At 40.5% G+C, this 24,220-nt stretch overlaps 1 long non-coding RNA gene across 8 annotated transcripts in view; it reads right to left on the bottom strand.

Annotated features, from left to right (window-relative positions):
- Positions 1 to 4,060: 4,060 nt before the first annotated feature.
- Positions 4,061 to 24,220, bottom strand: part of LOC111924922 (uncharacterized) — a 37,627-nt gene continuing 17,467 nt past the window's right edge. For 2 of the 8 annotated variants that reach the window (XR_015286996.1, XR_015286994.1), the window contains exons 5-9: positions 16,071 to 16,246; positions 12,648 to 12,836; positions 12,074 to 12,138; positions 5,632 to 5,795; positions 4,061 to 4,270 (exon numbers count right to left, since the gene is read on the bottom strand). This is a non-coding gene — a long non-coding RNA (uncharacterized LOC111924922). Of the gene's footprint in view, positions 4,271 to 5,074; positions 5,171 to 5,631; positions 5,796 to 12,073; positions 12,139 to 12,647; positions 12,837 to 16,070; positions 16,247 to 16,865; positions 16,942 to 24,220 lie in introns of those variants that run through there. The other 6 variants (XR_015287003.1, XR_015287000.1, XR_015286999.1 and 3 more) reach the window with 5 other exon arrangements.

Genomic DNA, 24,220 nt, shown 5'->3' on the forward strand with positions numbered 1-24,220 from the left:
CTATTTTTTTCCTTGCATGCAAAGATAGAGATTCCCTTTACTTAAATTCTGTTCAGACAAGGTAGGTAAGTAGTGAGGAATGAAGAGTGTCTATGGGCCTGGAAACCAGAGGAAGAATAGGTAATGGCATCTATGAAAGCTGCCAAACTCTAGCCTAGTGCAAGATCAGGGAAGATGTATGTCAGTGCCAGTGAGAATAGCAATTTGTTGAAGTGGCAATTTAGGGGCAGAAAGATCAGTCTGAGAACGAAATTGAAAATGTGCATCAATATCTGGCTGGTCCTTCTATAGGTAGCTGAGTAAAAGCACACCACCTGAAAAGGGGAGAGGAAGGATAATACTTTTGACAAGTTCAAGGTCTACAAAGATTTCTTCAAGACAGACAAATGTGGTGGTACTTTGGGGGACTGCCAGAGCTTCCAAGTCAACAATCCAGTTGAAAGTTGCCTGTAGGCTGTCAAAGACAAAACAACAGTCCTTGTGGGGATGCACACAGTGGATCACCAAGAAGATGGCAATCCAGCAGTTGTGCAGATCTGCTGGTAGGAAGCAGAAGTGAGTGCCCAGACTGAGCTGTATTCAGACAGGTCACCTTGCGTGTCATAAAATCACCATCGTAGAAAGCAATCAGGAGAGCTCTCCTCTGCTTTGCACACCTCCATGTGAGCTAACAGGTCCTCTGATGTGAGGCTCTTGTGACAGTGGATTATCCCGGCTCTGATCCTTCCGTGCTGTCTGGGAGACAGTTGTTCCCTCCATGAGATGCAACACTCCTGACCCCATTAGGCTGTTTGCAGCAGAGCTGATGTGTACGAGCGCTGTCCCAGACAGGTTACTGGGAGCTCATTTCCTACCATGTAGCACTTCCCTGTCTCACACTGTGGTTGTCTTGGTCTTGCTGCCTCTCCGTAGGTAGAGCTGTGCCAGGACGGCTCAGAGAAGTGGCACTGCCTTAACCCAGTTCTTATTGTAACAAGAAAGAATAACATCTCCTTTACTCAGTGCTGATGCAGTGGAATACTGCCAAACCCCTGGAAAGCCTCCAAATCAGCACATTTCTCCTTCCCATTAAAAACTAATACAGTACTAGCAAAACAGAAAGCACTGGTGACAAAAACATATTTTTCCCACACTCTGAGATCCCAATTTACATGTAAAATAAACATTGAATACAGATTTAACTCACTTTTTAGATCTTCTGATGGTGTATAATAGGAATAACACCTCCTTTAAAGTAAACTAGAAAAAAGGCAGACTTTCATGCTCTGAATTAAGATCTCAGCTCACAATTTCAGCTTCCTAGGCACACAGCACTAGTTTAGTTCCTAATTTCCTCTCGAGTGACTTAACGGTACTATATTGCTTAATTATAGCAGTTGCAAACTCCATCCTCTAAGAAGTATCACTGGGACCCAAACATCTGCAAGATTTTGAAGGAGGAAGATACCACATAAAATACCCACTTTCGTATTATTTTGTGTTTATTAGTCCGTCACACAGCATAGCTACTAAGCAGACGGAACATTCATTTAAACAAGAATTAATGGTAAGGAAATATAGAACATTAAGTTACAAGAACTCTCTCTTCTCTGAAGACTCAGGCTACAGAAGAGGGCACTTGGATATAACATGAGATTTTAAACAGTAAAATACAGCTGGACCAGAGATCCTAAAGGTGGCCTATATCTAACAGATCATCCTACCTCATTCCTCCCCTGGACCATAAGCATTGTTCTCAGCTGCTTATTTATTGCTGTTTTGCCACATCTTCTTTTAAACGTCCAAGAAGGATTCCCCTCAACACAAAACTGGTTTTGATGGGAACAAATCAAAGATGACTATGAGGAAATAGCATTTGTCTGATAAGAGTCTCCACAATGTTTGAAATCTTAAAGCCTGATGAGTAGGAAGAAATTTCAAAATGCTTTAATGTAGTTACTGTTGCTATAGAAACCATTTCCTGGGCACCCATACACCCTTGTGCATTTGTCTCACAGGGTGAGACAAATGCCACCCAGGGAAAGAGAGCCTGTGGGGCTGGGAACAGAGAATGTGGGGGAACTCACAGAGGTTCCACAAGACCCTATTGTTTTGTATTGCCTTCTCTGGAAAAGGTGTTTAAAAACAGACAGCTGGGGAGAGCCTACCAATTCCCAGCGGAAGAGAGGAAAATAAACATCAAGATCCAGAGAACTAAATTAATCCTGATGGAGGTCCAGTGGAAAAAGGAGATCCAAAGCACTTTGTGTTTTGCTGTCTGAAGAGATTCGTCTGTGTGACCCACCTGACCAGATATTTCCTAAAGGTATTGGTTTTTTCAAACTTCATTATGAAAAATATTAACTACTGATCTTAAGGGTTTTGTCTGCACTTTCTGAAAGTGATCAAATAGAAAACAGCTGAAGTCTTCAATCTTCTTGGGATTGTTCTGACTTTTGGAGTAGTTGGATGACAAACTCATGGAAAGGCATGAGAAAGCATGTTGGTAATGGAGAAAAAACTTAGCCTAAGGCATTTCCAGAGTTTTCTCTCCTTGCTGTGTTATGTTGAATTATTAGAATGTTAAAACTGAACAGGTAGTGCTTCCTTTTCCCATCATCTTCCCCAAGCACAGTGTTTAAGTGGCCCATTTTGAAAGGTGTTTTTTTTTGTCTAAGCTGTGTGTATGCAATTGCAGTGAGGTCAATGAAAGGTCAGGCAATGCCAGTCAGCTGGGAGGTCAGGCGATTTCTTTTCTGTTCCCTGGAAAGAAAATACTTACCTCTCAGCAATCACATTTCATGTGGGAAGGAAGAGGAATCTGAATGGGGAATTAGAATTTATGCATGCAGCTCCTATTAATTGTTAGGTTGGGTTGTGGATATTAAAATTTGCCAAGACATTTGAAAAAGTGCACACTGCCGTCAATAGAGCAGCAGCACAATTCTTCCTTTTCAAAATGCAAAAATGTCATAAATAAACACACAAATCCCCTAAAATAGCTGATGACATCTAACCCCAGTTGGTCTTCTGCTTTGCCAAAACTGTCAGCTAGACATAAGGAGCCTGTTGCTGCTGGTGCCTCTGTGTTGGTCTTTTTGCCTCCACTCTTTTCTCCAAAGATTTTCTCTGGAACAGGAAACTGTTAGCATAAGACATATTGAATAACTGTCTTCTGAAAAACAGTTTCAATTCTCTTTCACTCCGTAAGAAAACTCACTATGGTGAAGAACTTACATGCTGCCCTTTGTGTTTTTTAATGAAGACACCTAAATGTTCTCAGTATTCTTCAGAACTGGGCCCCTCCTGGAAGGAATTTAAGATTAATCTGTCTTCACAAGAAAATATTCTTATATATCACTAATGAAGTCTTTAATAGAATTTTGCTACCTACTTTTTGCATGTGTTCTTCAAGCATCTTGGCTGTCTTTCCTGACAGCTTTGAAAGGACAAGGGGACATCTTTGGTTTATAGACTTCAAGTTGAATATTGAGAACCACCAGAAGAGCTAAGAACGATTTTAGGCTGAATCTACTTTATTCACTAAATAATGCTATTTCTGTTTGATCAAAGCTATTCCATAACAAACCTGAGACTGAATTAATGAATTGAGCCAAACAAGTCTGAAATTTTTAAAGACTTGTAAGTCAAATGTCTACTAGCTTCCAGCAGAGTACTTCTATGAATCTTGAAAGTGAGCATGGCATCCTCTCTAATTTCTTAGATTGTGTGCTTCTTCTGGAGATTGTTCAAAAACATAATGAACTGTTATTGCCACTTTTAATCTTATTAAAGTGAGAGGAAGAGTGTGCTACTTGCCTCTAGGCTTTTTGTAAAAGTAGCCTGACATTTTTATGTGGTCTTTCTTAAAAGTCATGCAAGTGGCATCCAGGAATGTGCCTTGGAATAAGGGGGGGAAAGGGTTGTACAAAGCATGGGCATAATGAAATAATAAACACGAATTTCTAGGTTTTCACACTTTTCTTTCATTCCACTTGATACATAAGGACAAGAATAAATGTCTTACTCATTTTTTCTGGAGATCACCTTGGTGGGCTAAAGGAGAACACTTCAGAACAACCAGATTTATCAGCCTTTAATTTAGATGCTGAATAACAGAGATCTTTTTCCCTAGTCAATTTTGGGTATGGTAAAGAGATTCTACAAAAAAAAAAAAAAAGTAATGTCTTTAAATCCTCTAACTAGAAGTATGTTACCCTCATTTTTTCAGGTTTAGCTTCTGTCAGGTTTCTGACACATATACCAGCTCTGCAGTCAGCTGCACACAATCCTGTAAAATCAAGACAGACACAGTTTACCCTTTAGAACAAAAATTTTAGAACCTTTAGCCCAACCCACCTTACTAATGGTTTATAGGGGTAATAGATTTCACATCATAAAAATAAATATATAGATTTAACTCCCCCCCAACCCCCACTTGTTTCATGTTTTCAGGTCAGTTTCTACTCTATTTCTAGTTCCCACAATAAATACATATTGAGTGCTCAGTGCACACATTTAGTGTTTTTTCTCCCTCTCCCATTCAGTCTCTTGCCACTGACTTTTCTTGGTTTCCAGGTTATATTAAGGCTTTTGGTTTGTGGCTGTAGGGAGAAATCTCAGTGCAGACATGGAGCTTAGCAAGGGAGGGCTGTGAATAGAGTCAGCCAGAAATACTGACAGCAAGGTAGAGGTGGGCAGCAAGGGACGGGAGAAGCAATTGACTACTGGCAAAGCCGAGGATTAAAAACATATCATTGGGAAACAAAACCAGCAGAATATGAGATTCTATGAAATACTCTCTGACGTAAAATCAGAGCCCCAGTAAAGACTGAAATAAAAAAGTTCTGACTTGCTCTGCTTTATGTAAAATTCCCTCTTTACTTTTCAGATGCAGATCAGGTATGGGCGTTTCCTCTCCTTCTCTTCTTTAAAAGCCAAATTTAATCCATGGTTGTTTTATAGAGAAAACTGTAAGCTGAGGGGGCTTTATAAAAAGATTCACAGAATGAAAGTTTTAGTCTTTACGCAGCTAACAGGAGAGCTGCATGGGCTCAGCTATTGCAACCTTTCTCCTGCAATAATTTTTACTGACCTCAGCTCCAATTTTATGCTCATTACTCAGGCAAACGGCTCATTGTTTTCACTGGCAGCTCTGCCCGAGTATGAAATTCAAGAGGAAGCTTTGAAACTGCAAAGACATTGTAGAAATTCATAACCATTGGATTGATTTAAAGCAAAAGCTGGAGCAGTGATACTGAAATGTGTCTGAGAGCTTGGGACAGCAAAGACCTTCATGGCCAGACACCTGCCAAAGCATCTCCTGGGCTGACCTGGATGTCCTCCCTAAAATGCTAGGAGACGCCTGTGACATTAAGAGCTATGTGTTAAATGACTTTGCAACATCAATACAGGCTATGCACAAGTAAAATCTGCAATAAATGAGTGCCGTGGTGTTCCTGAATGTAAAACAGTGCATTGGGGCATAAGTGATTTGCATCTGAGAAGATGTGTCAGGCATAGAAAAGAATGTAGTAAAGGATTGTTCAACAGCTCCACTCGAGTCCAAGAACCCATCAGAGAGGAAAGGGCTGGGGCCAGAGTGTTCTCTGAAGCTGTAACCCCTGGATGAACAATCTTCCCAGCACTTACAGATTTTGCAAGTTTTCAAGGAGCAGCTGTTAGCAGAGATATGTCTTGCTTCCTTAGCTGGCACTTGTCCTAGCTCTTCTGAAGGAAAAAAGGAGCTGCAGGAAGAGAGCTGGAGCTGCAGCAAGGCCAGAAGAGATCACTGAACATCCTCCAGATGCAATAGGCTGCAGGGAAAGGGCCATGTCAGAGAAAAAGCTCAAGTGAATAATGGAGAACTGGAAAAGTTTTAAGAGAATGATGAAGTAGGGAAGGGAAGCGACAACAACAGAATAAGCACCACTATTTTCATGGCTTTTTGGTTGATACTTTGAATCAAAAATTTAATCACTGATCAGGCTCATTGTCAGTCCAGGGATCACCTCAGTTCATCCACACACTGAACCAGAGGTCATAGAAAACAAGGACATGTCTGGTACAAGGGCAGGCCCTGCAGCTCAGTTAGGTTAATTTGTGGGGTGAGACTCAGTACCCCATGACTGCACAAAAAGTAGGAGCAGCAGAAGCCACTGTTAGGTGGCAGGATCAGGCTCCTTTTTGTCTGTTTTTAGCTCTTTGCATCTGGTAACACAGATTCCCTGTCCTGTCTGGGGCTCTTAAAAAATGGGTAGTACAGGGGAATACTGGTAGGAAATTGAGGTGACAGAAAACACAGTGTTTGTGAGAAAATTGCCCATTTCTAGCAGGGAAATGTGAAAAAACACTTGTTTTCTGCAGGAACGTGTCAAGGTTGTAGCATGGCCTTTTCCCATGGGAGGAGAGCAGTTCCATTTTTCTGAATAGTTGTATCCAGGAGCAAGAAGCAATATCTGCCTCAAGTATTCTGACCCATCTTTTCAACTGAAACAGCTGCTTCCTTTATCTCCAGCAGCTTTCCAAAACCAAAGCCTGTAACAGCAGCATTTCACCTACAGATGTTGCTTTAAGGAACTATTTTAGAAAAACCTTTAGAAAAGGGGGATCCTTTACTCTTCACCACAGATCACAGAATTGGAATAGTTTGGATGGGGACCTTTGAAGACTATTTAGTTCAATTTCCCTACCATGAGCAGGACATCTTCAACTAGATCAGGGTGCTCAAAGCCCAATGCAACCTCACCTTAAATGTTTCCAGGGACAGGGCATCCACCACTTCTCTGGGAAATTTGTTCCAGTATTTTATGACCCTCATTGTAAAAATCTTCTCCCTGGTATCTAATCTAAGTTGATCCTCATTTAGTTTCAAACCATTACCCCTCATTCTACCACAACAGGCCTTGCTAAATACAGAGCAAGATGGCTTTTCTTGGGTTCACATGTTCACCTGCAGTGTGTTGTGTGAAGGGACTTGCCTTCTCCTGAGTCCAGTGCCAGCTGGACTTTGGAGTAATGCAGAGAAGGGTGTGAGTGGGCTGAGGAATCCAGACAGCTAGCACCAATCAGTGGGGTGGGATTGGGAATGGGGCACAGGGAAATGCACCTCCTCCATGGGCTAGGCAAAGGGAGACCATCAACACTCCTGTGTGCAGATGACAAAAGACCAGATGTATACAGAGATACCAGCTGCAGGGAGGTATTCAACTTCTGCAGTTGTTGTGGATATCCTACTTGTCCAATTTTTTCCATTGTTTTTAGAAAAAAAAATCAAAAGATAGGAATTAAAGGAAAAAAGCCATAAATATTGTGTCTTTTGTTGAGGGAACTCAGACTTGCTTTTACTCCTATTCCCCTATTCTGAGTTTACCATCAAGCCCAACTGGACTAAACGTCCTGTCCACTGCAGTAGTGTATTAAGTGATTTGGCATTTATCATTGCAAAAAATCTATCAGTTACCAGGCCACATTGCCCTTGGTGGGACAGTGATTTCCTATTTCATCATAAGGCAATTGGGATTTTTTACTGCTGGCTGCTGCTATTTACTCCCTAATAATCTGTTCACAGGCTGATGTAAAACTGGGAAGAATGTAGAAACCAGCAAAATGTGGTTTCTTAAATGTTTAAGATGGCCAACAACACTGTCTTCTACAAAACTCCTACTTAGAAGTTTTCGATGTTTGTTTGTTCTTTCTGTCCTTCCTAGACATCAATTTCCTCCCACAAGCTCTTGATTTTATTTTCTGTAAGCTTTGATGTACTTTTGCGAGCACCTACCACTGCTTCTTAGACCTCAGCTTCTTAACTAAAGCCATTTATTGATATAGTACATCTCTCAGTGAAGTAGTACATCAATAAATTAAAGATTAGTTCAGTGTGTCAGCTCTCCCAGAGCATCCTGGGAAGCATTTGCCACTCTGGAAGACCATGGAGGCCACACAACAGGCAAGACAGTAACTTTGGGAGATTTAAGCTTTTGCTCCACGACATCTCCTCCTGCTAAATATTTTTGAAAGTCACCTTTTAAACCAGCTCATGGATTCTGCTCGCTGCTGAACAAACAGGTGGGGTTAAGTTAGTATACTATATAGAGAGGTGTCCAAACCAATTTTCAGCTGTCTCTTACCACATTTTGTTTTTCCTGCTCCCTGATCTGATTTTATCCAGGCTACTCGTAGCAGTAAACAGTTTTGGCCTGTATTTATATGCATCATGTTCCCTGTGTGACTGAAGCTCCTACTGCGCTCCCGATAAATGTGCCTGCAAATTTTCATTGCACCTAATTGTTTGCAAAGGCATGGCCTGAGGTGCATTGATGCTGAAGAGGATGTCATCAGGCTTATATTAGCCATTTATGTGAGACACTTAAATGTTCTTTATTGCTATTTTTGCATTGGCACTCCCGCATTCCTTGGTGTTTATTTCAGGATTTTGCACTATTTACTTGCTAAGTTTTATGCCTTGACCTTGCAGTCAATTTACAGGATTATACTTTAGACAGGTTTTCAGAATGGGAGGCAAAAAAGGAGAGAACAGAGCCAATATTTGCATTCCTAGACAGATGCTTTAGGTACAAATGTTCTGATAGCAGAGCAATTCCCATTAATTTGATTTTGGAGATGCAGAGTTGTCTGTACTACGGCAGATGAAAACTTCAATTTTGGCTTCAGTCCTTTCAGTATGAAAATGGCAGCTTGTTCTTTGAATACATATCCACTTCGTGCATCCCTCGGTGAAAATGGACATGGGACAGCAAACTAGAAGTGTTTTGGGCACAAAAACCCCTTGGTTAGAAGAAAAATTATGTCCATTAGTTCCCTCTGGTATTTTGAACCAGTTACTTGAGGAACATAATTTTTTTTCTCTGTTTTCTGGCTGCTGGTGAGACAACACAGATTTCTTCTGAGGCAGCACTAGGATGGTGACAACTACTATGAGGGACCATAGCTCAGCTGTGTTAGGTGTTATTATAAGAGAGTGTTTGTGGTTTGGGGGAGGCCTTCACAAGCTGTTCCCTTCTACTATGCATTATTGGTGCTGAGCTAGTAAGCAGTCAGTGAAGTCTCTTAGCTGGGTACAGAAAACTTTTGAAACAGAGGAATGAATGATTTGTAGTAGATAGACCTTGTTAATGAACATTTTGTTGTGCACAGACACCCATGTTAACACATGAATGTGGCCATTTGTATGAAGAGCAGTCCTTCTCCAAATCTTCACAGGGAACAGAATTCCGTTTGCAAATGTTAGTCAATAATGAATATAAACAGGGACATGAAGAGGGCACTTAGATACCATGGTGATGGGTACAGGGTAATGGTACACACATGGCCAGACGGCTTGACACAGAAAACTGGAAATGAATGAATGATCCTTGATAAACCCTTACCAAAAACCTTTCCTGAGTACCTAGCCCAGACTGTACAAGGAATGACCTGTAAAGTCATCTCAGAAAAGCTCTGTAGCTATTAAAATATTTTGTGGCAAAATCATTAGCAGAAATACATCACTCAGGTTTGGAGCATTTGAGAGCCCTATGTTTTGGTGAAACTTTAGACTCTAAGGATTGTTACTATTATCCATATTACTTGTCAAACGCAACCTGATGGTGACCAGAGTGCCTCAGAGAATGGAAGCTCTACATGCCCAAGCACATGGTCTCACAAAGTTTTTGAGTTAGTCATAGTGACTGGGGTTATTGTACTAATCCTCAACTGCCGAGGAGTTCCGGAGTCTGAAGGACCAGCAACAAAGAAGAAATGATTGTATTAATTGCCTACCTGGCATTCAGCAGTGGCCAAGCTTTCTCCTATTGCTAATGGATAAAATAGCAGAAAATTACTTAAAAAGGATGAGGCTTCTGCAAATTATGTTTCTGTCATCCCTTCACACAGAAGAGAAATACCTGATACCAGGAGGTAGTTGTGCACTTAGCTGTGGTGGGCTGAGAAAAATTCATCTCAGCTCCACTGGGGAATCTGCCTCATGAAATCACCTCAATTTGTAGATTATCTTCATCTGGTTGAAACTTCTCTGAGCTAAATTTCTCAGCTGAAAATGAGGATACCCACATTGAGAGTGTAGTAGATATTTTGGTCTAAGTCTCCAGGGAGATGTTTTTGGTGTGCCCCAGGTGTCATCCCAAGGAATGAGTGGAAACCCCTATGTAAGACACCAGCAAAATGTGCTGTACGTTCCCTGGGTAGACAAGAAAGGAATCAGGGAACTGTTAATATCTGCCTCTCAAAGAATTACCCACATTAGTCCTGGTGTTTAATTCTGCAATGTTTCCTAAGAAATATGACAAACAACAGTACTTGGACCTGCCTTTCAGAAAAGCTGGAGTACAGGTAAAATTACTATAAAAACAGTTACATGCAGTGCTGACTCCTCTGCCACTGTGCAACTCTTCGCTGCAGACATTTTCTATGTACTCACACAACTAATTACATAATTAGGATATAGACATTTATATGTGGGGCTTTGGAGATTTATCCAAGTAGATCCTTCTGCTGTGTAGTTAAACATGTAGTAGTTACCAGTTACTAGGAACATTCCCCTATACAGGCCATTGGTGAGCTTCTGTTAAAGCTAAAAGTAAAATGTAAAATGTCAAGCAACCACCTCTGACTCACACTTGGGAAACTGAGCTGCTGCTGATTAGTATCCCATTTACAATTAAAATCTGGACTCCTTTCCTAATTTTTGTTGACGTGCTGTTGGTCTGTGAACTCCTAGTAGACAACCTGGATTTTTAAATAGTCCTTGCTTTGACTTCCAATTACCATACAATTAACAATTCTAACAATGCTGCCTTTTAATTTCACTGCTTGCATTCATTTTTCTGTGTGCTCCTAATTGCCATGCTGGTATATCACTTTTGGGCTCTGGCTTAGTACATCAGATGTCTGTATTTCTATTTAATACACAGAAGTAGCTAGTTTATTGTTTCGATATTGGATATAAGCTCTGTATAGCTTCATAAGCTACTCTTCCCTTTCCTTACTCAGCTACATTTACTTGGAAATACCACACATTGATTTAATCACCGTGTTTTTGGGGCAGAAACACCCTTCTGTGTGAGTCTGTGCCAAAGGTCCCAGAGTCCCGAGCTGGGCCACAAAGGGAGAGCTGTGCCTTCGTGGATGAAACTGCTCAGGTATCTCAGTCTGTGGTGTGCAGCTCTTGACTGTCCCCTTCTGTATCTCTGGGAACAAAAGGTTAAAAAAAACCTTGCAAACCCAAGAAATGCAACAAAAAGGAAAATGGCCCATTGCAATGGAAGCCAGTAAATTTTTCAAGACTTTCTGACTCTTATAAAAGATTCTGGCCCATCATGTTTGATACTGTTCTAATAGCCTCAAGACTTTGAAAACAGATGAGGTGCCAGGAAAGCCATGGGGACATGGAGCTGAGTCGGAAGGAGCAATGCCTCATGGAGACCTGTGCTGCCTCTGGTGCTGCCCAGCAGCACCCTGCCTCTGCAAGGGAGGTATCTCCCTGCAGGACTCACACTAGGCAAACAACCAGCAGTATGGTTTGGGAACAGATGTCTGGTAGAAAAAAAAATATGGGACAGGACCCTGGAAATTGTTATGATATTGCTTCTTCATTTTAAGAAAAGAATGACATTAAATTGTTGTCTATCTCCAACCAGCTTTGCACTAAGTGATCCAAGGGATCCCTTCAGCGCCATGTTTCCATGAGCTGCAAGAACAGTCAAAATCCACTGTGGAGAGTGTTCCATTTATGGTTCATTTGGGTTTGTTTATTGTTACATTTTCCCAGGCTGATGCTATGTTACTTTTTTCCCTAATGCCGTTCTTGCTTCATACAAATACTCAGAGCTTTCAAGAAGAAAAGTATTATCTATTACTGTGCTCAAGAAAGGTATTTAGCAATCCTAGGTGCTTAAGCTGGTAATTTGACTGGTATTTAATGGGTGGACGCTTAGACTGGTAATGTTTGTTTATTTTACAAGACTTCCCCAGTAAACCCACCCTTCTTGCTACTTCTAATCCCTAGCAGAAGGGATATGAGAAGATTACAAAAACTGCCAATAATTTTCAGGACCAAAATACAGTCTCCTGGTACCTCCCTGATCTCTTCATTGCTTTGTTCCAGCAAAAGGCCCTTGGTAGCCAGAAGGACAGTGGTTCCTGAAAGGAATTTCAAAAAGTGCATAAAGTTGATATCTGCTTAGAAGTAATACAAAACAGGAGCATCTGCCAGAGACAGGAGCATGTTGCAGGCTTAGTAAAACAGCAGGGGAACCTGCTGTTGACCAGATTTGTCCATATCAGTGCAGGTGTCTCTGCAGTTAATAAGAATTACTATTTACACTTGTTTTCAGAGATTTGGAGACATGGGGATAATATAGATAGCCTGTAAGTCATAAAGAGCAAGTAGATACGACACATGTTCCCATTAATGTATAGTGTTACTCCTTAGAGTTTGTGATATTGAGACATTATGAAGTATGGTATGAAATACAGATGGCTCTGAATCTTGACTGTATTTGTTTAATTATAGCAGAATATATTCTGAGATAGATTTTTTTATCCTATTTTCAAGATGAGAAAAAGGATGAACAAAGTTATACTTAAACTGAATGTGTTCAGAATTACGGGGATGCAGCAGCTGGATGTAAATGGCATTTACTGTTTACCTTCAGAATAAAAAAAAAAATCCAAAGTGAATGTTGATGCATAAACAATATTTTTTCTTTGACAAATTGTGTTCTGATTAGTCAGTAGATGCACAGGCATTTTTTTGTTGGTGTAAATGAGTCTGTCTCCATGCATATTGGCACTGCAGAAGCAAGGCTCCCAGATGTTTCTGTCTGGCTGCTCTGGACCTGAAGGGAGAAACCAGAGCAAGGTCTTGGGATGTAATAAAGGGAAACCCCTCAAAAAAGGAACTTACCAATCTTGCTACTACTTGGAACCCAGAGAAATCAGGCAACAGCTACAGGGTCTAGGAGTGGCTGTTTTGCTTTTTTTTTCTTTTCCCTCTTGCCAGCAGTAGCTTCACCCTGTATGTGCTCACTGTCCTGGCTTTGCTGGCCTCTGATACAGGCAAAGTAGTGGTCATAGCTGGACAGTACAGAAGTGGAAGTATTAGAGCATCTGCATGCATTTGCCTCCTACTGTGCTGGGGTAAAAAAAAACCCAAAACAGCACAAAGACATTATCAGATGTGTCCAGTTTCTGTGATGAAATAAGCATTAGTGACTATTTCCCTTTTTGCTCTACTCTCAAGTATAAAATAGGATCACTTCTACTAAATAGCACCCTTTGTGGTAGGCTGGCTGCATTCTTGTTCTCCAACATAAATTGTAATTTTTCTCCACAGTATCAGGTGGGAGCAAGATGAAACCTTCCTTCTAGGAAGCTGTATACTGTATAATCTATAATTTTTCCATGGTTTCTTACTCTGTGGATTAAATCCTATCCTACCAGCAAACACACACAGAAGAAAATCACTGAGTAAACTACACAGCTGGCTTTTGCCCTGGCAGTACAGAGGTTACCTTAACATGTGTGGTACAAATGGCAAGAAACAGCCTTTGGTTCGCGTCTCTCACTGGTTGGTCCCCACATGATCTGTCACCTAATGAGGAGGCCTTGATCCCCTGGTTCCCCCTCCATTCCTCTTAGATCAGGGAATTTGGAAAGGGGAAAACAGGAAAAAAGGACAGACCAACCATAACAGTTGATTTTCCATGATCAGAGTGGCAAGAGGGATGGCAAAAGAGGAAAAGGAGGACCTTCTGACTTGGGAAAAGGCTTTAAAAAATAAATATGTAGAGCATGTGAACATGTGTTGGTGTGGAAGATGGCGAAGGGTCAAGAGAGAAGCCTGAAGTACTTTGTTCCATTTGGATATTTACTACTCCAAAATGCTGGAAAGGGATGATATCTTTCATACTTGATTTTTTCAGAAGTACAAAGCAAATCCTCTCTGTATTAAACAGTGAAGAGCATTCTTGAGAGTAAGGACCCTTAAAGACTCTTGTGTTTTGTTTTGTTTTGTTTTTTTCCTTCTGGGCAATGAATGACTAGTCCCTTGACACCACTAACTGTTTATGTAGAAAAGCTAATTTTACTTCTGCCAATAAAGTTCTCTTGCCAGTCTGAGTTTCTCATTAAAATTAATATTCTTATTGTATGTCCCTGTCCTTTCCCTCGCTGAGAAAGAAGCTAATAATCTTTCATTCAGGGCCAAATTCCCACTTCTTCCCCATCCCAAAGCAGAGCAGGGGGAGAAGGTAATTGCATATGGAAAGGCACATTGGCAGGAACACAGTTCTTCAGAGATGTGCCTCATTTCATGGTTAGGAGAAGTATTTCAGTGGCTGTAGGAGACCTTAGTTCACTTCTCTACTGGAAAAAGCTTCAAGCTTGTATCTCATGGGGGAATACCATAACTAACAGGCCAGGGACTGCGTGGGATTGTTCCCAATTTGTCACCAGTGAAGCAGCTCAATTTTGTAAGAGAGAATTAAGTAGCCAGGGAGAGCAAGTATGGAGGCAAGGCAGGGGGATTAGGACACTCACTTGGGATGTTTCAGTTCCTGCTCTACTTAATATGAAAATTTCATGGAGTCTTTACATGAGAAGAGGTGTTATTTCCCTCACTTGCTCTGCCTGGTGTGATGCTGGAACTGTTGAGGGAATACTTGCTGGAGCATTCATCAGGGGTGGAGAGGATAAGGTGTTTGGAGGAGCCTGCTGGCACTTTTTGTGAAATAGGTGGGACTGTTTCAGCATCCCAACTGTGTGATGCTCACCCATGCATGGGGACACGTAAAGCAGAAAGGGGAAAGCTGGGAACCAGACAGATTTTGTTTTAGCAGGCCTGGAGGAGAAATTCAAACCCTCTATGGTTCTAGCCTAGGAGGACTGTGTGTCTAAGCAACCATGCACACCTGAGGCTTAAGTTTACCTGCATAGGTAAACCTGAAATCGCCCTTCAGCCATCACGGGAGATTATTCTACCCTTTCACACACACAAATAACATTACCACAGTGCTGTCCTCATGCCTGAGGGAAAATTCCCCTTTCCTAGGCAGACTAGTTCACACCAATTTTCTCTCTGTACTGTTCAAGCAAAAAGTCCTGCTCAGGGACAGCAGGATGGATTAGAAGCATGGCTAGAAGAAATCATCCTATCAGGTGGAACCACAATAAATATGAGCCTCTGCTTCCTTTCCTCTTTTACATCTTTCTGCTGGCTTTTGGGCTTGATTTTTGAGGAGTGTAACAAAAGGGTGGTTTAGTGGTATCTTAGAAGTATGCTTGGCAGTAAGACCCAGTCTTTCAAAAATTGTCTAGGAAAGCAATTCCTTACAACACTGAGAACATCACTAATGCTAAATATTCCTTTAATTCTAATTTTGAGACACTTGCCAATCTTGTAAATTAAAGATTTATTGCCTGAGAGTACTCAGATCACAACCTAACACACGTTTAGCTGCTTTGTTCCATTCTGTTTGGAGTCATTCCAGAGGCTAAGCCCCTGTATTACAAACATCACCAATGCAAAGATTGAATGATCGATCAAAGCAATGCAGATTATGAATTCTTCTATGCAGTCTTCCCTAAAAGGGATGTAGAGAAGAAGCTATTTTTTTTTTTCTGTCTATTTTTGGCAGACAGATTTATGTCAAAGACACCCTGAGACTGTTTTGTAACTACCTGTGTCCCTTATTTAAGGAGGTAAATTTTACTAGGGTAAATATTTTTCAAGTGAATGAGAAAAACGACATAACTAAGACAAGACACAGAAATAAAATGTTCTGCACAATTCGTCAGGATAGATCAAAGACAGCAAAGGGAAAAGGTATTTCTAACTTCAGAAACTCAAGAATAAATAGACTGTTACCGATGCAAACTCCCTCAAGAAAACAAATAGGATGCACTTTTGCTCTGTTTTGAAATTAATTCTAAGTCCGAGGAATGGAATACATAATGTGTGTAATAATTTCAATGTGAATCCCAGGGATATTAGGCATTAAATCTGGGCTGAGATCTTGCATTATAAAAATCATTGAGAGCATGTCATTAACATACATCATTCAGCTACTTACAGTATTTGAAGAGCCTAGGTTTATACAAATACATCAGAGCAATACTTTGCATTCCAGGGCGTGACCAAATAATCAAATTACAAAGAATGAAGCAGTTAGGGCTTGAGACAGCAAGGTAAACACTACAGCTCAAAGGATCCTCTGTTGTGGATCAAGCCTTGCTCTCCACAGACAATCTGCAAAATAAAGGAATAAATAGGTGAGACTTCAGGGATGTCTTTTTCAGACTCTAGATATCATCCAAGACTTGTACACAGAGATCAAACCCAGCAGTCCATCAGGAAAGAAAACAAGCCACTTCAGGTGCTGCTCCACTTGTTCAATTTGCCTCTCAGCTACTCAGTTTGAACTGTGGCTGATTATTGATCATAATGTTTTCCTCCTCACAAACTTGTCTCTCCTTATCAGTAAAGAATATCCACCCTGTCGTTCTACATCACTTTTTATGTTTCTGTGAGTTTTCCCTACTCAAATGTATGTTGTTTTCTATATACTGCAACTAGGGAAAAAAGTGTGTTTATGGAAGAGTTTTGTAAGGAACATGGCAGAAGATCCTTTTGAGCCTGGATCTTTATGTTTAAGTTCTCTGCTAGAAAGCATGGATCTGTTATTACTGATCCTTTTTACTGTATTTTATCTCATCATTAAGGTAGGAAGTTTTGTGACTCCTTTAGACATGAGCACGTAGACAAATTTCTATATAACTCTAACTAGGAGGGTAAACTGGTGATGGAGATTGAGTATTTGACAAAATATATTTATTCAAATACATGTAGTATATTTAAATAAATGTACCAAAACTTGATTTCTTGACATAAGAAGGATCCAGAGACAGGTAATTTCCTTGCTTGAAGCTTCTTTGCAACTCCCCCTGAAAAAGAAAAGTATCCTTTCTCTTGCTCTTGGGTTGACTTGTGTCTTGTCTACTTGGGTTTTACACTGGTCCCCATTTTTATCAGAAAAACTACCAAGAAAAGCCTATTTTCTGTGTCAGCTTTTTTCTATTTTGGGTGAAAACACATGTTTATCTCCCTCTTAAAGTTATCTTAAAGGCTGATAGCTAGACATAGTGGTCTGAAAGACAACCTGACATGTCCTTTCCCTCAACTCAGATCACTGAAATGATGCCACCTTATTTTAGGCAAAATCATGATAAAGTTTTCCCACATTTTAACAAAACAGAATAACATGAAGGTTAAGTGTCCCCATATTTATAGTTTTGTTTCAGCTAGTCTGCATCTTCAAAAGGAACTTTCAAAGATTGTATTTGGAATGCACTTTTCCTATTGTTACTAGGTATCATAAACTCTATCTCACTTATTAGTTCATCTATTACCTCAGTTGCTCACATTTCTTGTTCAAATTACAGAGGACCCAGTTTTTGAATCTGTTTTTCCAGTTTTGGATGCCTTCACATACCCCAGATATTTTTCTCCATTTGAAATCAATTAGGGAGTTCTGTTTTGAATCTCCCAAATCCCCAGTCTTTTTTGCTTGTCTGGTCTAATAAATGTAAGGTTTGAGGCAATGTCTACAATTCCTTCACATTTCATCAATTCTACTACACTTCCAAACCCCAAAATTCCCATTATTGTTGTTAGCTGTCCAGCTTGAAATGAAAATGGTGTGCTGCTCCTTTTACACAAGCATGAGTTTTGCTTGCTCCATTTGATGTCCATCCATTCCCTGAGCTGAAAGAGAAGTTCTCAATGAAGCACTGGTGGTCTGCCCAGGTGTTGTAGTTCAGGAATGGTACTCCCCAATTTAGTGCTCCTACCCACACATTCCAAACTATGTGCCATCCACTCACTCCCCTCTTCCCTGTCCCTCCCCTGCATTGGGCTGGGGAGGAGAACTGGAAGCACAAATGGTAAATATCATGGGTGGAGTTTAGAACAATTTACTGGAAACAGCAATGAGATAAGGAAATGCAGTAACAGTGTCAATATTATAGCAGGATACAAAAGGCAAACAATTCACACGATTGTTCACCCTTGTACTATGAGGAAAACCCTGACAATACCTGACCACCCAACCACGCCACCATTGACTGAAAGATCATCCCTTTGCCCTCCTGTGGAAATGAAGTGAGGTGGTATAGAACAACCTCCAGGTTCTGGCCATACTTCATTTCAGAGGCACAATTTTCAAATGAACTTCAGATTATTCTCAGTTTCATTTTACTGGGCCAAATTTTTAATTTTATTATTTTTTAATAACATAATGAGGCACATTTTTATTCTTTTTCCCTGTTACAGAACTGCACTTAAAAAATTTGCAGTGACTGTCTTTCATCTCTGTCACTGGAATCTACTTCCTCTGGTCTTCAAGTGCAGGAGAAGAATCTCAGTTTCCATGGCAAACTTCAGAAATCCCTTGCAGTGTCTTTGGCTTCCATTCCCTGACCTTAGTGTAAAAGCCTAAGTCCAGTTGAGCACCTTTGAATCGATTCCTCTCCAGTTTATCCTTGAAAGCCCTCACTGTTATCTGCACATGCCAGGAACTCAAGTTTCTGCAGATTCTCTTGCAGTTCCTGTAGGACTTTTTCTTTCCTTTTTCTTTTTCTTCTGACTTTTAGCTGGGCCTGGATCAGCTCAGATCTGTGGATGGCTTTAATCAAGAAGCAAAGGTTTGCCTGAAGCCTTTTTTTTTTAAATTAGAGCTGTGGCACTCTCTGGGCACTGTTATTCAGGCTTGCTGCTAGAATTCTTCTCTATGTTCATCAGCTTTCATTCAGTCCATAATGCTATACTTAGTAAAGTAAGTCTCAAACAGAGTTTTTTCTAAAAGATATTCGGTATTTTCAATATTTGACCTCAGAAAGCCCAGTCTCTCCTATGGGACCCTTTGACTTTGGCAACCGAGTAGATGAGGTGCAGTAAATGTTTTTACCTAAGCTCTCTGGCTGGCCCAACTGAACATCCAGATGGCTGGCTACCATGATGGGTCTGTGACTAGACATATCTTCCTGGAGCTGAACTTTAGCCAGTGAGTCCTTGTTCCTCTTCATCCCTGCTAGTGGGTTCCCAGCTGGTGACTCCCTGCCTAGAAGCAGCTATGGCAGTGTTGTTGCCCTTTACCTTTTTGTCCTTACTAATTCAGACTGGCCTTCTCAATTTGTTAGTACATTTTGCAGTCATTACTCCAACAGAAAGTTCACCTTTGCCTGCAAATCACTTCAGCCATTTCTGAGAAACCTCCAGATACTTCTGTAATTCCTTTTGTAAAGTTTCCAACTCTTGTTTTAGCACCTTCTGGTCTTGCTTTAATTCTTTTTGGCCAGTTTTGTTTTCTGAGAGCTGATTTGTTATTGGTTCAAGAAGAATATGAGCTCATAATTTCTCTGTTTGAATGGCGTCCCAGTGTTGACACCAGCCTTTTATCTTGTGACCTGACCAGGTTATTTCAATTAGAATGAGAAATTGATGAGAGAGATACTTCAGATACAATTCTGATAATTTATAAGAATGTACAAAGTTCTGCTTTTTTAGGGGAAGTGTTAATCATGCACAGATTTCTTGCCCACAGCCCTTTCTGCCAGAATCCTGTCCAAAACCAAAAAAATAAATCCCACTATTATCCTTCCCTTAGGGCCTGTGGGAAGGTCGAAGATCTGCATACCAAAGGCAGAAACACCTTAATGAAGTAAGTATGCCTAGCCAAAGAGTCACAGACGGGACAAAAGTGTAATGTTCTGAAACCAGTGACAAACAAAAAAGTCTAAATAGTGCAGAGTAGACAACTGTGTGATAGCGTTAGAGGTGAAATACATCCTGCTTTTCATGACTCTTATAAGATCATCCCCAAATATGTATTTTGGGCCCCCACATACAACGGGACCCAGGAGAGAGGATTGCTCCCTAAGACAGGCACAGCAATGCTGTGAAACTGTGCATTAGATCTGTTCAGATGGCTGCATCTTCTTTCTCCTTGTACACTGTCTCTTCTGCACAGCTCCATCTCAGCAAATCTATCTCTAACACTCCTAAGTTTTATATGTCCTATATTCAGTTGGAGACCTGCATAAACCTCCTTTTATAGGTATCTTAAATGAAAGACAACATTGAAATTTAGGTTTAGTACTTATCACCACATAGACAGAGTGTTTCTTCAGCTAGCTGGCAAAATATCTGACAACTGTTGAAAGAATCGAGGAGACAAGACTGTTGGCCAAAAGGGCTTATGAGTTAAGAGATCAAAACAAATTACAATCAATGCTGAGAAGGAAAAGGGCTTGGGAATACAAGTGGTGAGAATCTCAGGATAGCACTCCCATCGGTTTTAAGACAAGACATGAGGAAGGAGATGGGAAAAGCTAGCTCAAATGGCATGAAAGAAGGCAGAGAGCAGAGTGGAAGAAGGGGTCACAGGGAGCACGGTGAGCAGCAGAGTCAGAGAAATATGGGATCAATGAGGGAAACACGATGAAAGGAGTGCAAAGATGAGATTGTGAATGTTCCCCTAACAAACAACAAAGACGGAGTTGATACAACACTTTCTTCTGATTGCTAAATACATTTAAGGATTAATGCCTATTCTGTACCAGGAGAACTTCTGATAAAGAGCACTGCTTATTATAAGTGTTGTTAACTTCTTCACCCTTGGGAGAATACAATCAAAAGGGCAATTTGGGTAAGGCATGTCGAAGACTTTACAGGACTGTGGTGAGAAGTGAATTCTTAGAGCAGAATTCTTGGAGCAGAATTTCCCTACAGGAGATGATTGCTGTCCCAGACACTGACATAATTCCAGTTTGAATGTATCTGCTAGCCTCAGCTATAGCACTTGCTACAAAGAGAGACAACGTCTCAATTTAACAGATCTACAATGATGCAGAGGGGCTTTTTTTTGTTTTGCTCAAAACATATATCTTGAGTTCCAACTAAGAAATTACTAAAAAACCGTGGAAGATTCTTCATGGTGGTTCATGTGACTAAATACAAGTGAGAAAAAAGTGGCATCTGGAGCCATAGTTGGACTGACTGAAAAAAGAAGGAAAGGTGAGGAGAATAGAAAAGGTCGTTTGGATTAAAAAAATCCATGGTCAGAAGAAACAGTTGTGATATTCTCTGCTGATCATCCTCTTGACCAAAATCACAGGATTGCACACACAGATTCCTGGACAGCATGTTTCTTAGGCTGTGCTAAGTGTCTGGAAAGATGACTCTCCTCTTAACCGTTCCCACAGACACAACAGCAGCCCCAATAGCCCCAGTGAGACATCAGACAAGCATCCCCGACACCCAAGCTGATCTTCCTTCTAATGCCTCACCTCCTTTTCTGTCCTGTGGACTGCACAGTCCTCTCCACTTTCCACAAGTCTCAGACACACCTTTTGTTCCTTGCCCTCATCACAATGTGGCTTTTTACCAGCATTTCCTTGCAGTCTCACACAAGCCCCTTCTTTTCCCTGCCTGTCCTGGTTTCTGAATCCCTCTCCAAGGGTAGAATTTGTAGCACATGACCGTGGATAGCCAGCAGTTCCAGTGCCTGTGACTTGTGTTTCTTCCAGATGTACCTACTTTGTCACCAGTAGATAATTTCCATGGGTTTTTTTTACAACTAACCAAGTCTAGCCACTACCTAATTGTCTGGATACACCTCTGAACATGTCACTGTGGAGTTCCTCATATCACTATGAGATTAACATACTATTTTAGTTTTCTTTTGTTTGCTGAACTTTTTACAGTTTCAAAAGAGGCTGGATTGCTGCTCAACAGGCTATGAAAACCATCTTCCTTTCCTGTTACACGGGCCTTACCACTCCCCACTGCAAATGACTTCCCAAGCTTTCTGTCATCTTCCATTACAGATATAAGGGAAGGCACTGCCCCCACCCAAGAATGTTGTAGTTTTGATTAAACACAAACACTGGATGAAGGCTGATGCAGAAAGGTGAAAGGTGCTGGGGAAGATGTAATATAAAAAAGATTATAAATAAGGAGCAAGATGCAAGATAGTTTTTTCAGTAATACAAACTAATGGGGTAGAAAGGGTACAGGTATGTCCAAGAATAAAGAAAATGACATTTATGAACTTTATACATCATTAGAAAAGCTGGTGAATGGTCTGAAAGGTTTAATGATGTGGGCAACAAAGTGTTTGCAGGATTGCCTGCCTCTTTGGAAATGAATTAGAAGTGAGGAAGAAAACACAGGTAAGGCCTATAATAATGCATGAAAGGATGAAAAAGAAAAAAAAGGAAAACTAGAAAAAAAGAGCAATGTGCTTGTATGCAGAGGGGATTTAGTGAATTTCTTTTGTTAGATAGTTTATTAGCAGGGTATCAGAAAATTATGCAGACATAAAGTTACTTACATAAGATCATTTACAATATAAATGCAATTTTCAGCTCTGGGTTTCACTATCTAGTGGGTAATAGCTCAAGTATTCTGAGATGGATTTTAATTCTGTCTAGCATGTAGAAGTAAATGGCAATTTGCAGTGTTTGGTGCAATGGAATGTATGCTATTCAGATGCCTGTATAAATTTAAGTTTTACTGGCAGCATAAATAAGGTGCCTTAGAAGTTTTCTCTTCATAGAGGACTCTTCCTGTGTTCAACCTGAGTGTTGCAAAAAATATAAAGTCATTACAGCTTCTGGATATTTTTCTACACTTTGGGGTTTTCATCAAGATTCAGAACCATTTTCAGAGAGTGCATGCCCTAAGACCCTCTCTGTCACTTACAGAATGCTGCAAATTGACTCTATCACTTTACCTGCTGCTGTAAATTGGCTCTGAGCACACATAATGTGTCAGGTTTGCCTACTCACTTTCAGTTTTCACCTGCCTCTACTGGGCATATCTAGGAGTAATGGGATGAAATTGAGCAAAGGAAAATTTAGACTGAATATCAGGAAAATTTTCCTAACAGTGAGATCTATTAGAATGTGGAATAGTCCCCCAGGAAAAGTGATGGAAACCCCGTTGCTAGAATCATTAAAAATAGACTGGAAAAAAAACACAGTAAAAATACAGTAGAAAATAATCTGCATTGTCAGGGGATGGACAAGATGATTCCCTAGGTTCTCTCAGGCTCTAATTTCTAGGATTTTAGGAGCTGAGCTCCATCAGTATTAAATTCCCTGAATGCTCAAGATCATCTAATTGAAACAATAGAAAGTTTGCTCATAGGCATGCCAGGGAGAGTGCTCAGTAATGATCAGGCTGCATTACTGCTGAGAGTGTATCACTTGATCTGCACTGTACAAAGAAACAAGGAAGGAGACAATTTTTATCACAATTTACCCTTTGCTAAAGCTGTTCTTGTAAGTCAAACATGCTGCCTTGATTCAGCATTGCTGATGTTATAGAAAGTGATCCTAGAAGCAGGTAATAATGAGTCCAGATCACAGTTTGTCATGGTGGAGTTTTGTATCAAAAGCTAACCACACGTGTTCAGAATCAAAATTTCCCTCTGCAGCACACGTACTTTCTACCATAGCTCTGTGCTCCTTTCATAGCACACATATGCCATGCACTGCCATTTCATTTGTCTATGGAAGAATTGTCTGTATATTGAGGGATAACAGATTATCTCCATAGGGAGAAGACACTGATTCTGAGTTTTTCCTCTCTAAAGTGAGCTCACTAATAAGATTTCCCCATTCTCATTGCTCATAATATTTCACAATCAATGTTGAAAACTCAACTAATGAAAAAATTAAAAACAAATTGCCAAAGCAATACCAGGTAGTGCAGCCATACCTGAAATCAGCACTGCTTTCCTACATCCAGCAATATCAGTCACATCCCTCCTTGCTATGAGTAGGACACCAGAACACAGCTATCCAATAGCTGGATGAAGAAGCCACAAATTCAGAAAATCCTTTTATTTTTTTTTGGGTGGATTGCTACAATGATTTTCTTCTCACTTCTTGCAATACTTTCACATCCCTAATGCCTGTTAGATGTGGGTACTTTTCTGAGGCCAAACATGAAGACCCATAATGTGAGTGAGGTGGAGCACCATTCCTGTTTTATCACAGGATTCTCCTCTGTTCCTGTGCATGTCCTGAAAAAGCAAGCTGGAAAGACCCTTCATCTTATCACACAGCAGGGCCTCTGCTGGGGAGTTATGTACTGTAATATTTGTAACTTTTATGTCCACGGCTGGCCAAGGAAAGTATATTGGGGAAACTGAAAATA

Source organism: Cyanistes caeruleus, chromosome 1 (genome assembly GCF_971803275.1).
Source record: "Cyanistes caeruleus chromosome 1, bCyaCae1.hap1.1, whole genome shotgun sequence".
NCBI lineage: Eukaryota > Metazoa > Chordata > Aves > Passeriformes > Paridae > Cyanistes > Cyanistes caeruleus.